Below are 13,454 nucleotides of genomic sequence, written 5' to 3'. Positions count from 1 at the left end.
CCCTACCTAGGAATCTTAAGGCAATTTGTCAGAGCTTGCAACACAATGCAACAAAATGAAGGATGCTCCAGAGAACAGATATTTTCCTGCCTACATCTCCCAGATATGCAGTACAATATCCAACAGTGTAATAGTGCCTTTACAATTGCTACTCAATGACGTGTTTAGTATAATACTGGGCTATATCTGTTAGCATATAAGCCATGTTCTGACTTTGAAGAAAGTCCACTTTTTTCATACTGAGTGTACTTCGAGAGGGACTGTGTAAACATAACTTGTCTGTGATAGTCTCCAATGAGAAGGCTAATTTTCTTTCTTTTCCTTTTTTAATTTTTTGAATTTTTTTGTTATGTTTTATTTTGTTTTGTCAGTAAATAACTGAAAGATTATGCTGTTGCACATATTTTTTTTCAGAAATCAAGTTATTCCCTTTCCAATTCTGAACCCAGTAGCAACAGAAAAACCAGTCCCACTCTCTGCTGTTGGACACTGGAATCCATAGGAAAAAGTGTTAAGGGACTGGGGAGTCATTTTTCTCCTCTAGCAGTAGTTTCTTGCCTCCTTTTAGAAAAAGCAGTAGAGCAGAAACAGCCTGTGGGCACGGGTTTGTCAGTACTTCATAAATAACACAGTGTCTTCTTCAGCAATGCAATTACGCTCTGTGGTTTTAATACTGCAGTGCACTTTCTGAATCACCACTTATTTCCCTAGTTCTATTTCATTTTATATAACATCTGTATAGTGGAGATGGGCCTGACACGTATTGACACAGTTGTGTCATTAAGTGAGGGGCACTATGACTGAGAACAACAAGGATGTTCAGTAAACGTGTCAACATAACTGAAGATTAAAGTTAGTATTAATTTTATTCTTAATACCATCTCTGTGTGCAGAGTTGGTTTTAAAATCAATGTGTAAAATACAATCGTCCTCACGCTGAAAACTTATTGAAGCTTCATGAACATTACTGCAGGGAAAATAGCAAGTTGGTAAATGATTAAATGTATAATTAAAGGTTTCACATTTAATCCTGTCACTGCAGTGATTTATGGTTTCTATTATTTCATCTAAGTAATGCACTTTTTTTTTCTAGTGTTTGTTCTTTTCTTCATTGTTGTTACTGCCTGTAATCTTATGCTAAGGAAATTTATCACAAGAACATTTCTGTTCTCAGCTGCAAGGTACAGAGAGTTAAATCACAATATAGCAAATGCAGCACACTTCCCATTGCAGTTGGTGGGAGAATTGTGAAATATTTACAGTCTTGGGCCAGAAATGCTTTACGTGTGAGATCAAAGGGAAAGATGTAGTCTCTGTGCTTCTCTGCTGTCATATTTAGGACTGAAACAGGTGCTTTCAGCAGCCAGTCCCAGGAAGGCTCAATAAAGACATGGGGCTAGGACACACAATCTGCCTCTGTAGTGCATACCATGATCGGGTGGAAACCTGCAAACACAGCAGAACCTGCTTTGAAATAGCCCATAACAAATGCTGAACACAGCCCAGTGCCTGCCAGCTACAGAGTCTGGCCCCTTCTCCAGAGGTAGGTCCCCACAGCAGGGTCTTTGGATGGGTCTCACCAGGCTTAGCTATTGTCATTGCGTCTTTTGGTTACTTCGGGGCTCATTGCTTGTGCCCTTACTCAGAAAGGGGAACATGAACCCAGGGAGTCTGTGCTGGTCTCAGCTTGAGGAGGGTCAAACACAGACCCCTGAGTAGGATGCTGTAATCTTTGGGCTATGGACACTTCTGTTGAAGGAGGGATGGTGAGGATGCAGGGTTCAGGGGAGCAGAGGGAGACTTCACAGAATGCAGCTTGCTGACAATGATGTACTCTGAAGTGGCAAACCTGCTCTGAAGCCTCACACCTGTTGCACATAATGCTGGCCTGGGCTCTTTCCTTACTCAACAAGCTGCCCGGACACTGGCTGTGCTCTTCTCTTATGAGGCTTTCAGCCAACTGTGTGCTATTTACAGCATTCTTCACTATGGAACTGCTGCAGTGAGACTGACGGGCCATTCTCTATTCCTGTTTTCTAGTTTAGCTTGCACTTCTGCTGGGAAGTTGGTGCCCATGCCAACCCAGGCTAAAGAGTGCCTGGGAGTGAGATCCCTCAAACACCTAACCCTTGTTGGGTGCATGAGGAGTAGATTTGAGTCTTTGAGGCTTAAATGTTGTGTCAGGATCTCAGCAGTTGCTCAGTGTAATGTTAATACCTTGTTGCTGAGGTAGTGATGTTTGTGGGACTTCACAAACAAAGGAGTAATGAAAAGTGAACTTCGGCATCCATTGAATGTCAGTTTCTTGTGGATAGTTTTCATGTTCAGAGAAGTTTTCTTTCTGGTTGGCAGTCTGAATTCACTCACATGTAAACTTCCTGATGTTAACCTGAGTGAAAAAATGTTACCTTGCTTATGGCTTACAGATGTACTCAATGATTTAACTGAGTTTTTAATGCAGCTTGATTATGCTCTGTGGAAATTGTTGTAATTTATATTCTCCATACCATTGGATAATATTATCATGTTCCTTTCTATTCCTTGTGTCAGAGAAAATACTTTAGTACTCTGCAACTATTAAAGTACAAATTTCTGTGGAGAAGAGATCTCTACAAATCGTAACAGGAAAAAAAAGAATAAAAGTATTCTTGAAAAGAATGCTCATAGAGAAATGGATAAATATTTTGTCTTTTTGCAGTATGTGTGTTCTTTTTGACTAGTTTTTCATTTCTAGTATTTTTCATCTTTGGGGTTGGTTTTTATTTTTGTTTGTTTTGTTCTTTTTTTTTCATGCTATGTTATTTTAAAGATAGGAAGCCAGCAAGAGCATGGTGTTCTGGAAAGTTATAAAAAGTGATAACTTCAATATTGCCTTTCTTAATATTATTGTTTGGGGGTGCGGCTGCTGCATTTTGAGAAATGCGTGTTTGTTTTAGTGAGGGAGCTTATTCACAGTGAAGCTTTGTGGTTTTCTTCCTTACATAATAATAGCTAGCTGGAAATTTAGCAGTCCAAATAAGAAGTTTCTCTTTCTCTACACAGCCATCAGAACTCTAACTGGCCTTTTCCCTGTCATTTCTGTCCCTGTTTGGATCAGAGGTCCCTCAACACTTCCTAACAGCTTTCCTCTGATCTCATTTGACATTGAGCTCATTACCACTCCTCACAAAAATAATTAAACATGTAAAACTAATCCAGACCTACGGCAGTACTGTGTTGTACATTTTTATGCACCTCTTTTATGTTAAAGTTCTCTCTGTGTAATTCATTTTTCTCTGCCATGAGTATAAGAAGTAAGTGTAACGTCAGCTGCCCTTTAAGACTGGTTGGCTGTATTTCTAGTCTTGCATTGAGAACTGCAGGTCTAGGAAACATCACAGTGTGATAGTGCTCCAGTAATTTCATTGGGCTCCCTTCTGTGAGTCAGAGTTTAAAGAGTGCAGCATTTATCTTCTGCATGAGAAGCTTCAAAAAGAATATTGCTGTGTCCCGCCATCCACAGTATTTAGCCTTGCATGTTCTTAGGAGTGAATAATTTGCATTTTGGAACTGTCATCTACATGCTTATTTTGACAACACTGCTGGTTTATTTTATTTTTTCCTTTTTTCTGAGCCATAGAAACCGAGCGTGTTAATTCCTTTAAGCTTGAAAATTACTGCCCTTTGGTGTTTATGATCAAAAGCATTAGCAAGACACTTGGGTCAAAATCTTTGTTGGAATGAAGTGGCACATGTTATTTGAAGTCAGTTTGCTGAACCATTCCAATAAACAGCAGAGAGGAACTTGGCCACTTGGCCACGTGATAGTGGACCATAGTGGTGTTTTTACTTACACCATGGGCTTATGAAAAGGTACAAGTTTGTACACAGAATATTATTTTTATCATATGCCTGGCTCAGTGTTGGTTGGATTCTCTATGTGCCACAGTGTTAACTATATCATATTTAAATTTATGAGATAGGCACTCTCACAAAGTAGGAAACCACATACAAAGTTTGAGACCTGAATCACAGGTTACAACAATTAGATCTGAGATCACTGGGAATGCAAGTTCAGAACAAAAACTTCACTGCCCAGAGCAGGGTCCAGTTGAGATAGTCTTCTTCATATGTCTCATACTACATCTTTTTGCCTTTTATGCGCACGGTTCTTATGCAACATTATGGCTATTTCTTCAGAAAGCATGGGATAAAAATGACTTCTGTAGATCACAAGGAAGAGTAGCTCCAAGGGAAATGGCTCTCGCTTTCTAAAATATATATATATTCTGTTTTGCATTGCTGAATAGTAGGAGCAAGCAGCTAGGATAGAAGAATTGGTTTGAAGAGGTTATGCAGAGAATATTTAGTGCTATGATGTGAATATATGTATGATTTTTTATTGCTTACTGGCTTTGAGGCTTAACTTTAACATCACAAGCCATGAGAGGCCATGAGTCTAGTTTTTCTGAGAGGCTTATCACTTTATTTTGATCACTAATTTATTTAGGAAGTTTGATAGATATTATATAAAGCTTCTGACTGAAGCAGTGAACCTTTAGTTTGACTTGGTAAGCAGAGCCACCCGTAGAGCTGGACCACTGCCTAAAGCCTCTGACATGCCACTAGGCAGAACTGCTCCCAGAGTGCAATGCCCACGACTGTTTTCTGCCACTTCAGTAAGTGGTCAAAAAAGAGACACTGAAGCTATTCCTTTAATTCTCTCCTGTGGTGTTGAACCAGGCAATATAATCCACCTGCTACCATTTGCCATGAATAAAACATAATTCCCAAGAGCTGCTGAAGTTGTTGTCCTGGAATTTCTGGTAGGGACCCCACTGTCTAGTAGCACCATAATTCACCAGATTGAACATTTTTAACAGAAGGCACTCAGAACAAAAAATAAATGGTGTTAAATTCAGTGATTGCCTGGAAATACCCTGATTCTCACTTTCTGAATTTTCAATAAAAACCCATACAGACTATTTAATAATAATAATAATAATAAAGAAGTCTATTAAGAAAACAGAAGATGTGAAGAGTTTGTAAATATTAGGGGGATAACCAGAACTTTCAGTATTCAGAAAAGCAGCACAAGAGGTTTGGAATTTTATAGCCAGACCTTTTGATGTAACAGAAGGGCTACATTTCCATTTCTAATCACCTAGTCCATACACAAAGAAAGGACTAACAGAGATCAATTTCTTATTTCACACAAGAAACAGCTACCTCTCTTTGCTTACTTCCCACTGCATCTGCTTTCATACATTCAGTCTTGCTAAAATATTAGAAAGAAATAATTAGTATTTGTGCTCAAAGCAATTGTGATAAGTACTGAATTAAGGAGGAAATGTTATTTTATTCTCTGTTTCTGGCAGCCCAAGGTTGTACATAGAGATGAACTTTATTATGTTCCCTTTTTTTCCTTCTAAGCAATAAAAATGCTTACAAATAAAAATGTTTTGCAAAGCAAATAATGAACTTGGGGAACTATTATTTAGCAGCTTTCAAAGATTGGCAGCAGGGTAAATAAATGGCAGTGTTGTATAACAGAGTTTTAAAGGCTAGCCTAGTATATAATCATGTTAGTTGATGGATATGAAATAAGACTGAAAAGTATGGCAGCTGTTTCAATGATCATGTTCCTTCTTTTACCTGGATATATAGTTTGGGATGGAAAGTGGTGGTGGTAGATTGAATGGAAATCCATGGGAATGTTTGAATCTAAATGGAAGGAAGAACATTTCTGATAATTTGGGTACGGGAAGAACTGACTCCCTCACTTTGGTGACTGTCTCTGTCGTGTGTTTAAGAGGCAGTAAAACTTCATTGCAGGCAAGAAAGAGGCTTTACGATGATAGTGGCTGAAGGTTAATGAAAAAGAGAAGTATCTTAAGTAAATAGTGAAAACCTGTGAAAAGGCCAGAGTGGCTGGAGTGATATTCAATTGAATAAAATAACCTGTGGAAAAAGTAGAGTGTTATGATGGGATTGAGAATATTTTTGTCCCTATAATTGTTTGGATTTATCCCCTCCTTTGTCCTTATGCATATAAACATACTTCCAACCAACCCAAGCCTGACTCTACTCAATTCTTTCATTTTTCCTTCATTCCCCTAGAAACATTGTGAGAAAACAAACAAAAAATCATACTCCTCTCTAAATTACAACCCAGTGTAACTGAAATGGGTTTCAGTTAAAACCCAAATATCCTTAAGGAAACAAACTGAATATTTAATCCATATGCACACAGTACTCTAGCATTTTGGCTTTCTTTTTCCTCAGGCAACCTTGGACTAGCCTGGGAGATTTTACTGACTTCAAATGCATTAAATATATTGATTTGCAGAGAGCTTTGGCGTCAGGCTGTCTGTAGCCCGTGTCATGCTGTTGGAGAGGAAATGCTTTTGCCTCTGTCTACAGAAGAAACAAAATGAAAAACATTATCAGAGTTTCAAATCACTGTGGGAGCTTGAGAGGCCAGGGGAATTGGCTAATAGCAGCTGTGTTGCAATTAGTGAGGAAGAACTTGGTTAAGAGCAGCAATGATTCTTTTTAGCATCTGAGAAGTCTTTAAATAGCATATATTTTGGAAAAAATCATTTGTTCAGAAAAAAAAAAAAAGAAAAGGAATAGTAGTCATAGTATACCTTCTCACAATGACCAGCAATTTTTGGAGGAGATGCTTTACTCGTCCTTTCTCTTTTAAAACATTATGTTCATTTGTCATAATGGCGCACTGTTGGTGTCAGTGCAGTCTTCACTGAGTTCTAGAGTAGTTCAAAGCTGTGAGGGGATCATATAAAGTCACTAAATGTTTTTCCTCCTAATTTTTTTTTAATTTATTTTATACTAAGTTTCTTGTTCAACTATTTGCCCCATTAGTCTTTTTTTTAGGGCTTTTTCAGGTGAAACATTATGCAAATATAATTCCCCTTGCTCTACCAGCTCTCCACCATCAGCAGCAACTCCATCAGCTCCTTTGCCACTTTCTCACAAGAGCACTGAGTTCAGGCTCCATCAGCAACAAAGATTGAATGGCTGTATATTTTCCATCCAAGAGTTTAACTGGAAAAATAAAGTGCCTCTTCAATGATTAAAAACAATCACATTTTCACCAAAAAACAGTTAAATGCTGAAAGTGAATGGATATGGTTCAATCACTTCCTACTTCATTAAATAAGAACTTTTTTGCCCCACAGAATTGTATGAATAAACTTTTCCTTTAATTAAGTCCAAATAGGACTTTCAAGCACCCTTTACTGCACCACATAATTGGTACATCCCCTTACAGCATCACTCACTGTAACATCACACATTACTCTGCCTTGCCCCTACCAGTTCTGACATGTATTACCACATTTGGCCATACAGGACATCTTCTACCTGCCGTTACCAGCAGCCCTTGCACATACATCGCTGCAAATTGTGGGTTTCCACCAGCCATCACTGCTGTCTCTGCCCTCCTTAGAGCTAGCCCCATTGGATTTCAGAATTAGTATGTCTCAAAGTTCTGTCCACTGCTCCAAGGGATGTTTGTCTGAATTTTGTTGTGGTTGTCTTTTTTTTTTTTTTTTAATGTTTTCATGTGAATATACCACAATTTACTTGTCTTAATAAAATTTTTCTGTTAGTATTTCCACTCTTCTGGAAGCTCACATTACAGCTGCTTCATGGGCTTTTTATTCTATTTAGGTAACATATACTCTCAGAAAATTCTTGCAGGCCTCCCTCAAAAATTTCTTTAGCAGTCCATTTTTCTGAGTAGCACTGCCACCTCCACAGGTGCTGCTTATTTTCTTGTGCCTCCTCCACAAGCACTGTTTATTTGCTTTCTTAATTCTTATACTTGGTTGTCTGCCTGAAAGGGAAGAGAGTTTTCTTGTAACTCTCAAGTAGGAGTTGTCTTTTCATGACAGTCAGTTCCTTACTGGTTCATAAAAGCCAACAACAGAGTTCATTGTGCTTTATAAGTAGCAATAGAATGGGTTGCCTAGCTTTGTAATTTGTTATTATGTTGATGTAAAACTATATACGTTTATATCTATCCATCTCTCTCTATATATATATATTTAATATATATATATAGGATATCTAAAGGGAAATTTTACCAGGGTGGTTTGTGTTATTCTTTAGTTTTGAAGTGCTGTATCGTGCAGTGCATAAATAGGAGTGCAACCAAAGTGAACTGAACTTATTTTCAATGGTGTAACGGTTTTAATGCATAACTCTTCTGTGAACAAGAAAGAAAAGGGATTAGTGCTCTTTCTTTCTTTAGTATCATGGCGGAGGTGACAGTGAAAGAAAGCAGGAGTTTCTTTGTATGTCCGTTAGTAGCAGCTTATAGTCAGATGAAGGTAAAAGAGTTTGTGATGAGTACAAAGAGGAGATACTTAAAGTTGAATCCTGAATTATACAACCACTGCTGCTAATTGTTCTTGGATCGATGTGGCCTCTGCTTTATTTAAATTAGGAGCAGAGGAATGTAAGGGACCTCCTGAGTCACTCTGACTTTCCTCTTACCATCACAGCTGCTGTTCTATACAGATCCCTTTCATAAGGCTGTCATAGTCCATCTTCAATTTAGCAGGGCTCTTTGCCCTTTTATAGGCTGAACTCCTGTGCTAATGAGAAGCCTTCTAATTTCTGGTTCAGGTAAATTCAAAACCAGTTTATTCTTATTTGATCTGCTGCTAATATGGTCCTCTAGCTTAAATGGTTTTTGCCTCTCTGATGACTGTGAAACTTTCTCAGGTTTTATTTTGTGATTTTTAATAAACCACATTCTTTGAAATGTGTCTCTAGGCAAGTTTTTTCTTTAGTTTTCTGTTTTGATAGATATTCTGTTTACTTTCTCCATTATTTCTTTTTTTTAATTATTCTTGCTTTAGGGTGCATAGAAGTTTGATAATTCAGTATTTCAAAAGATTTTTCGCCAGTTTTGATGCATTCCAATGTAAACAAGTTGCCTGATGTGTTTTGGGCTTTCCTACAGAGAGATTTTGAAGGATTCTTGAAGAATAATCTCATAGTTCTTCGTGCCTGAGCTAGTCGAGGACTGTCTGTGTAACCGACTGGAAGAAGGAGACCTAGATTGAGATGTATCTGACCTATTTAGGCACCTAATTTAAGATGAAAGGAATCTCACCCTTAATGTGTTAGAATCAGGGAAGCCTGAGGTGACATACATTGATGTGAACTACAGCATCTAATCAGAATAATGCTATGGCTTCTGACCAGCAGGTTAGTCCCTAATTTATCATGGTAATTTTTATAACCCTCTGTGAGGGCCTGGCCTATTGTGTAACCAATGAGAACAGACTAGAATGTAATGGTACTGTTTCTTAGATATTCATATATGTTAGCAAATGATGAAGGCAAAGGCTAAGAAGAGTGTTTATGTAGACTTAATTGTACAAAGTGGAGTTATTTTTTATATGCTTCTGGAGGAATACGTATTGAGAACCAATTCTCTATTTAATTTTATGAAACTCATGGGTTCTTGAAGTTGTTCCAAGACTTTAAGGCAGAACTTTATGTTGGCAATCTCAGATGAGGTTTAAAGCTGTTAGAGGTCAGGCAGGGCACTGAGGCTTCTTAACTTCTGCTAAGAAGCAGGAAGATAGGTAGCGTAAAACTGTTATTCTTAATGTCTTCAGGAGAATACTGCCTTTTGCTACTTGACCAACTAGTTAATATTCAGATAATATTGTTGAGCTACAGTAGATTTTAAAGAATTTTCAAGGATAATCATTGCTATACAGACCTTAAAAGAAGTGTAAAGGTGTTCAGAACAGTTCTAGAAGATCTTTGAAGTCAAGGATCAACTTGTTATTTTACTGATTTGATGTTCTCAGTCAGTCTCTGTCTGATGAGGCTAACAATGCCTATGAAGTCCTTCTGAATGACAGTGTTATTTGTAGCATACTACTTGGAAATGCTTTGCAGTTCTATAAAAGCCTTGTAAGCAGTATTTCAGGAAAAGCACATGGAGTTTAGGAAAAAAAAAAGTAAAAAAGTAAAATCCAAAAAATATGCTCCAAAAATATGCTAATGTTCAATGTCAGTGATAATTGTTAGAGTCAGTGAGACTAATGCTAAAAATGTCTACTCCACCACATGCCTCAAACTGAATTTCCCCAGAATGATTGGTCCTTAATCCAAGGAATATTAGCTGTGCTGGAACAGGGGGCAGTGGAGGCTGAAGAAACACTTCTTACTTTACTGGGGAAAGAGGAAGGATGTTGTTTTGCTGGCAGACAGAGTCTGCATGAATTGCTGGGAGAGGTGCAGTTGGGAGTCTGAAGTCTCACTTGAGCTGGTGCATTATGTGGTCCAAGGTGGGGAAGACAGTTGCTTTCTGTGGTACATGAATTTATTCAAAATAAATCAAGAGGCTGTTATTGTGAAATATAAAAGGAGCAAAGTTTCATGGAGAGTTTTTAAAGAGGCTTGGTTTATGTATTGTGTTTTTTTCACTCCATCCCATGTAAAAAGTCATCCTGTTTATGGGCCTTTTTTTTTTTTTTTTTTTTGCCAAGGCAGAAAATGGAATGCATAGCTTTTGTGTGTTAAGAGTTTTGTATGTACTGATTTGTTTACTGTCAAGGCAGAGTAGCATTTTCTGAAATAATTATAATATTCAGCTAGTTTGTATCTATTGATCTGATGGCTGTGTTGTAGTGCATCAACTTAACAGGTTATGATTGGGTAGAACCAATTTTGTTGCCAAGTCATACTCTGCTGTTTGACTCTGTATGATGAATCTCAGTGCAATTGTACTTTTGCAGGGCAGAACTAACAGATGGTGTCCAGACTTCATGCTCCCATTGAGAAGCAGCTTCCACTGCTTTTTGAGATAGAATTTCTGTTCTTTATACTTGCAGTTGCTACTTTGATTATAGAACTGAGGAATTATTTTAGGGCATCATAGATTGTATAGTATTATGTTTCTGCTGCTCAAAATGTAGAACTTGTGTAGGACCTACTTATAAATTGACAACACTTTGTTGTCTGATACTGCCCTTCTGAATTCATATTGTTCCATTTTCTTTTTACTATTATTTCTTTAATAACAAGTTTACCTGAAGTCTTTCATAAGCCAGTCATGAATTTTGTCTCATTTGGCTATACCTTCTGTCATAGAATGAAAGCTTTATGTGTTGCTGGTGTGTGATTGCTTATCCTTGTTTCATTTCAACAGTGCTTCATGTTCTTGGCTCATGGAGTTCTGCATTGCAATCATTTTGTTTTACCACGGGAGTAGTATCTGTTATAATTATAAGTAGTGAAGTTGTTGGAGTTTCACAGGGTAATAATGTTGATGCTATTCATCTCTTCTCTAACATTGTCCACTGCTGCAGTGTAAGAATAATTATTTGCCTATAGAAAGCTACCTTTGGGGTTTGTCTTGATTCCTTTTTCAGATCTAGAATACTGTATTTGGAACATGCTGATTTTTAAAGCATTTAATTATTGGAAGAAAGAGACATTTGGTAGTGCAGCTTGTGGACTGGGTTCTAAAACTGTGTCTAAGAGTTATCCTACTCATCTTAAATCTATTTTATGACTACTGTATTGTCCAATGATGAAAAGTTTCACTGCAAAGCTGTAACACTTCCCTTGTTTTCTGTAGCTCAAGTCTTATTAGTAACACCTTTTCTTGCAGTAAGCTAAAAGGGGCTTCTCTCTTGCCTTGTGAGAATCATCTAATAATAATTTCAGCTTTCCTGTACTGGAATTAGAATAAATCCTTCTAGTTACTGTAAAATGAATGAAGAGAAAACCAGATGGTTTCTATCTGAAAAAGGGAGTTGAATACTCTAAAATCTGAAACAAGTACTTCAGGATGCATTCACTTAGATACTACAGCATTGCTTCATTTCAAACTTGTAGCATTTTTCAAATTTAAAACCTTTTTCCACATTGTGTGGAAGTTTGAGTGTAGTTAAGTGTTAGTTCAGAATCATGTGTATACATATGTGGAAACACAAGCTGTCTATTTGGACTAATTAAAGCTATAGTTGCTCAGAACTTTTTTAAAGACATCCTGATTCTGACCATGTCAGCTGTTTTCTTCAGTCCTCTAGCAGTTTTCCCTGAATTACAGATTTGTTTTCCCCAGTGAACTGATTTTTTTCTCAGTTCTTGGATTTTTGTAGAGATACTGATCCTTGTCAGACAATACTTGGGTCAATAGAAAGAGCAAGGTGAAAAATAATGCAGCTTGAGAAGAGAAAGAGGCCAGTGCATACAATTAGTTTTCCTTATGGAGAAAAAAAAAGAAGTAATAACGGTACTAATTTATTACTGGAAGAGAAGGAGCTGTGATTAAGCGTAAGGTGGTTTGACTCTCACAGTAGATAAATTATGAGTTTAAGGAGAAAATATTTAGAAAACCTGTTTACAATGAACTCTTTTCAGATACTTTGTGGGGGGAGCATCATGGATGATTCTAGTTCAACTTGAAGATAGATTTCAGAACCTCTTAAGGTTTCATTTTGTGCTTGAATTAAAACACCCGTAGGCAGAGCATAATCAATTAATGTTGAAAAGATCTATTTTAGTGTTCATGGAATTAGAAGTAGTAAAGTGCACATCAGCTGAGCACAGTATGAGTGCTTTGTTAACGAAGCTTATTTAGATAATCAGTAGTAAGAAAAAATCTAAATAATGTAATAGCAAAATAAAACCAACTTTGGTTTTACATGAGACTATTAGGTGTTCCATTTTATGTTGATGGATCAAAATATTAAAGAATATTTATAACTTAAGAAATCATTGGATAAAATTAAATGGATTAAATAAAACTTAAAAATTCATAGGAATAATTATTTCCTCAAGATGGATTTGATGTTTGATATTAAATTTCATAATATTTATGAAAACTTTCTAGCAAGAATATTTCTTCTGCATTAAAATATACATGCTACTTGGCCATTGTAGTCTAGATAGATAGCCCTAAGTTTGGAAATATTAAATTGAGGTTTCCTGGAATAAAAATGGAGTGGGTTTGTTTTTTTTTTTTTTTTTTTTCTACTTCAATGTACAACTTATAGGAATGGAAGACTTAACTACAATTTATCATCTGCTTCAGTAGTGAAGGATCACATTAATCTTGCAAGAATCACCCATGTTATTCACTCAATTCTGGTCTTTTTTCTGTGCCCCAAGCAACATTTTGCTGTGAGATCCCAATGAGTTTGATATCAGAAGGCCATTGACCTAGGACAGCCATAAATGGGTTGCACTGGGAGGAGTAAGAATGGAGAGGAGTTATATTCTGTATTTATTCATTTCCCCTACAACCCTCCCTGTTACTACTACCACTTCCTTACATCTTCTGCATGGCCTTGCTCTGCTTTTTCTGGGTGGCATCTACATTATCTGATGCAAGACCTGATATGGGAAGAGTTTGTGTGTAAGATTCCAGAAGAGTAGACTGTGCACGATCCATGTTTTTGATTACTTTCATA

At 37.1% G+C, this 13,454-nt stretch overlaps 1 protein-coding gene across 3 annotated transcripts in view; it reads left to right on the top strand.

The window, feature by feature from the left end:
• LOC136058555 (poly(rC)-binding protein 3-like) overlaps positions 1-13,454 on the top strand; it is a 480,047-nt gene that overhangs the window by 108,290 nt on the left and 358,303 nt on the right. The window lies entirely within an intron of this gene.

Source organism: Cyrtonyx montezumae, unplaced genomic scaffold (genome assembly GCF_038088225.1).
Source record: "Cyrtonyx montezumae isolate F1298 unplaced genomic scaffold, pur_monq_1.0 scaffold_8, whole genome shotgun sequence".
NCBI classification, from domain to species: Eukaryota; Metazoa; Chordata; class Aves; order Galliformes; family Odontophoridae; genus Cyrtonyx; species Cyrtonyx montezumae.
The sequence above is the reverse complement of the archived record's forward strand: the minus strand, read 5'-3'. Positions and strand labels throughout refer to the sequence as shown.